The sequence below is a fragment of the Anneissia japonica genome, unplaced genomic scaffold, assembly GCF_011630105.1.
Source record: "Anneissia japonica isolate Jap-2015-1 unplaced genomic scaffold, ASM1163010v1 scaffold288058_len748972_cov163, whole genome shotgun sequence".
Classification (NCBI taxonomy): Eukaryota; Metazoa; Echinodermata; class Crinoidea; order Comatulida; family Comatulidae; genus Anneissia; species Anneissia japonica.
In genome coordinates, this window is record NW_022701645.1 from 714,651 (window position 1) to 719,673 (window position 5,023).

At 34.8% G+C, this 5,023-nt stretch overlaps 1 long non-coding RNA gene across 1 annotated transcript in view; it reads left to right on the forward strand.

Moving 5' to 3' along the window:
• Window positions 1–566: 566 nt before the first annotated feature.
• The window catches only part of LOC117103667, a 5,607-nt gene continuing 1,150 nt past the window's right edge, over window positions 567–5,023 (forward strand). The window contains exon 1 of the long non-coding RNA XR_004444634.1: window positions 567–795. This is a non-coding gene — a long non-coding RNA (uncharacterized LOC117103667). The remainder of the gene's footprint in view (window positions 796–5,023) is intronic.

Consider the following 5,023-nt stretch of genomic DNA (forward strand, 5'->3'; position numbering starts at 1 on the left):
TGTCTAGGGCGGCCCGGTGAGGGTTGTGCCGGGGCGAAGCCCCGGTAGCTCTGCCGCCTATAGCCTTTTACAAATTGTTTCTAATTGATTTTAAGGAATTAACTTTTATTTCCATACTACATTTTCAAATTACAGTGGCAGATTTCAGGAATTTGAAATAGAGCAGGCCAGGGAGGGACATTTACAGATGGAGCCCCACCATGGTTGCTGAGGTAGAGAAAATTTGTGATTATGGCACCTCTAGTTGGCCAGAAATCGCACTCTCAGACTAAATTTGAATAATTTGCATTTTTCTTCACTGGGCCTCTTGAATCTGCCACTGAAATAGGCCTACTCATCATAAAAAAAGTTTTTACAATTATCCTGGTAATCATAATTATGCCTGCTTACATATTCCGTGCAAACTAACATTCATAAAAATATTATTTATTATCTAATGATTAGCATGTACAGTACTTTTAAAATCATTCAAGACGTTTTCCCTTTTCTCCTCTTTTTGAATTTTACTTTTGTGCAAGAAGTAGATTGCGACTACACAGGGCCCCTTGAATCTGCCACTCAAATACTCATCATATAAGTTTTTAAAATTTTCCTGGTAATCATATGCCTGCTTATATAATTCGTGCAAACTAACATTCATAAAAATAATGATTTATTATCTACTGGATTAGCATGTACAGTACTTTTAAAATCAATCAAGACGTTTTTCCTTTTACTCCTCTTTTTAAATTTCAATTTTGTGCAAATTGTATTGTGACTACACTGTGAGTGGAAATACTACCGTCCAATTTAAAGGTAGGAGAAATTACGATCAAACAGGACGTAAGGTAATTTACTTAATAATTATTTTATCATTATCAGTGGCGGCTCCAGGAAAGCGAAATAGAGGTGGGGGACAAGGAGGGACTTTCACAATTTGGGAAACTAGATCACCACAGCCCCAACATGATTAGGGCTGAGGTAAGAAAATTCATGATTATGACACTATTAGATGGCCCTGTCGTCCCCCACCGATCGACACCCAATTAAATAGGCCAGTTAGGCCTATGTGTGTATTCATACATAAAAAATTGAGTAGTTTCATACATATTCATTTTTTCCATAAATCGATTAACTCCTTTCTCTTTGAAAGGAGGGGAAAATTTGGATTCCTAGATGGCGGGAAATGAGTTTTACCGACTTCTGAATTGTCTTTTAATGACTTTTTAGTTAAGCTTGTGGTACACCACGTAGTAGTTCTGGAAAGAACTGTTGTCGTTGAGAAAGTCTCGAGGTTGACTTTTAAGTTCTTCAAAATTCAAAGTTTTGCCCCTCTTGAAAACGAAATTTCGATTTTTAGATGGTGGGGAATAAGCTTTCCTGACTTCTGAAATGTAATTTAGTGACGTTTAAGTGCTTCAAAATTTAAGGCTTTCCCCTCTTGAAAACGGTCAGACAAATTTTTCTCATTCTTATTTTATGTGAGTATACATACCAGTATAGGCATATTATAAAAAAAAAAATGAGTAGTTGCATACGTATTCTTTTTTCCATGAACCGATAAATCCCAAAAAGAAAGGGGCCCCAGGGCTCTCCAAAGGGGAAAATTTAATTTCTGGATGGTTGAAATGAGCTTTCCCGATTTCTGAGGTGTCTTTTAATGACTTAAAACTTCTTCAAAGTTCAAGGTTTTCCCCTCTTGAAAACGATTCCATGTGAATCAATGAACCCCAAAGAGAAAGGCGCGTTAGGGTTCTCCCCGAGAAAAAATAATGTTGATTTCCTTTGGCGAGAAATGAGCTTTCCCGACTTCTGAAGTGTCTTTTAATGACTTTAAAGTTCTTCAAAATTCAAGGTGGCTTGCACCCTTGAAAACGGTCAGATAATTGTTTCTCATTCCTCAGTAAAATTAATAGGATACATACGTTGCATACCGTTCTTTTCCATGAATCGATGAACCCCAAAAATAAAATTCAAAAACACACTGCAGTGCCGGATGGAATCGAGTCCAGGTGGGAAAAAGAACTGGACAATACTAAACTACAATGGGATATGATCTTCACAACGCTACATAAATGTACAATTGATACAAAACTTAAACATTTTCAGTTTCGATTTATTCATCGTATTATTTATACGAATTCCTTTCTACATAAGATATATATTGTTGAATCACCAAATTGTGAATTTTGCTTAGAAGAACAACAAACGTTATTACACATGTTTTTTGAATGCAAAGTAATTAATGTGCTGTGGAAACAAGTACAAATAGTTATAAAACAAAGGTTTGAAAGAAATTTAACTTTAAATAAAGAAAGCATATGTTTTGGCATTGACAACCATAAAAATAATCATGCAATTAATAAACTAATATTTATTACAAAACTATACATTTATAACTGTAAAGTTAATGGACAAAAACCGCACATAAATCCCTTAAAATCAGTATATGAGAAGCATAAACAAATTGAACAATTCATTGCATTCAAAAATAGTTAGCATTGCAGAATAATGTAGATAGGCCTATATATTGAAATTTTCTTTTATGTTATGCATTTTGTAGAATTATGAATCATCAATCATTTTGTTTCTTGAATAGCCATTTATGTATGGTAACTATCCATAGTTGCTTACTTTTTCTTTGGTTTTTTTTTTATAGTAATGTAACCTCTGTCTCTTATACACATCTAGATGTGTATAAGAGACAGTACATATTCCGTGCAAACTAACATTCATAAAAATATTATTTATTATCTAATGATTAGCATGTACAGTACTTTTAAAATCATTCAAGACGTTTTCCCTTTTCTCCTCTTTTTGAATTTTACTTTTGTGCAAGAAGTAGATTGCGACTACACAGGGCCCCTTGAATCTGCCACTCAAATACTCATCATATAAGTTTTTAAAATTTTCCTGGTAATCATATGCCTGCTTATATAATTCGTGCAAACTAACATTCATAAAAATAATGATTTATTATCTACTGGATTAGCATGTACAGTACTTTTAAAATCAATCAATACAATCGATGCTCCCCAAAAATAAGAAAATAAGAGAGTCGGGGGTCCGAGAAGATTTTGATTCCTAGATGGCGGGAAATCTTTCCCGACTTCTAATTTTCTTGTAAAAAAAAAAAAAAAATTCAACTCACGGGTCCTGTAAAGGTAGGTCTAGAATTCTCCCCCCCCCCTTTTTTTTTTAAATTTTTTGCCCAAGGGAGGGGGTTAGGACCTCTGACCCCCAAATCCGCCAATGTGAATTGCGAGAAAATGTAACTCGGTCGGGGACTCGATAAAAACTCTCTTTCCGCTCCTTCTCCTCCTTTCTTCCCTCTTTCTTTTCTTGCATTTCTTTCCGATCATAGAAAAATCTCAATAGATATTATATATTCTCTGAAAAAAGTGGGTGATCCGGGCGCCCAGCCCCCCCCCCACGGTTGCATCGGCCATTTATAAAGTTATTAAGTCGGTTATTTAAAAAAAGAGAGAAAAAAAATCCCCGTCAGTTAACGGACAGAATCTTTCCTGCATTCTTTTTGCATATTAAATTGGCTGATTGGCTAATCGATTTTTATGGATTTTGTACTAGTCAAATTTAGGCCTACTATCTGTCAATTAGCAAATCCTATTGATTGATCCTATTAAACTGAATTTTTTAAAGGTTTTTTTTCCTCATGTCTCGTGGAAGGCCTATTTTGACAGACAGTGCACAGGAGCCGCGCCAGGAACTCCCCAACGAAGGGCCCCGGGCCCTACTCCCTGAGGATCACGCCCCAATACGTTAGATGAAAGAGATGAAATAAAGGTGTACCGAATGAAAATACTCTCAGACTCCCTATCCCCATGCACTCGTCACTCAACAAACGCATGCGCATCATCGCAGGGTGTTTTAATATTTTTTTACAACTCCGCGGCGGCGGCCCTCCCAACCCACTTTTCAGGTCCGCTGCCGTTCGTAATGTCTTTGTGTCCGTGATATCTTTGTCGTTTGACATGCTTCCTTGATTTGTTTAAGTGTAACATGTGTGAAGTACAGCTTCCTGAAGTTTAATATAGATCCACCTCTCAATTGCAGTCTCAACATTAGTCATTACTAGATTTCATTTTTCCGACATTGGGCCTACAAACCCCTCATAATAATTATAGCTCAGTTGGAAAGGCATAAATTAAGCTTATTATAAAATGTTTAAACACCGTTTCTAAGGCCGGCGTAAATAATACTATTGCAAAAGGTAAAAGGAGTCATTGATCCAGATTCCGTCACAACGTATGGAAACGTTTTATAAGTACGTACCTTTTTTGTTATTTGTAAGAAGTTATTGTTCTACTTTCATATAACCATAGAAAACCGATGAAATTGTTTGAGTTTTTCATAACTATCAAAACACTGTGATTTACTAGTAGTTTCAAACTCAAACATTCATTTGAACGACTTTCGATACGTACTTCAGTATTTAAAGATGTATTGCCCCATGCTAAATACCAAAAAAAAACATAAAAATATATATTTTTTTAAATTAACTTGCCCATTTTGAAGTAACACAAAAGTTATAAATTTGAACATAGAAATTAGTGTATTTAAAAAATGTCAACCCATCAGTTTACAGCGAAAAAATGATAGAAACACTTCCAGTCACTGGAAGTGTTTTATTATTTTTATTATAATGGTTTGGTTTAAAAATCAGGGTAAAAATTTTTTAATTTAATAATTCCTAAGCACAGGTTAATAGTTTGTATGCTATTGCAATATGAGCAAGTTTATTTCAAAATTATTTTTGTAATGATTTTTTAACATTAGCAGGGGACAATACATCTTTTAAACAATTCCCTTTTTGGGCTGCTCTTTAAAAGCTTGTATTTTGTGATTTTCTGCTCTTAATATTAAATATTGTGACAAGAAAACAACTTAACACCTTCAGTCAGGTTTTTCTTCTTAATAAGATTCGGAGTAGGCCAATATATGGGTCAGGTTTTTCTTCTTAATAAGATTCGGAGTAGGCCAATATATGGCCTAAACTGATAAAATGTTCTATAGCAAGAACGTA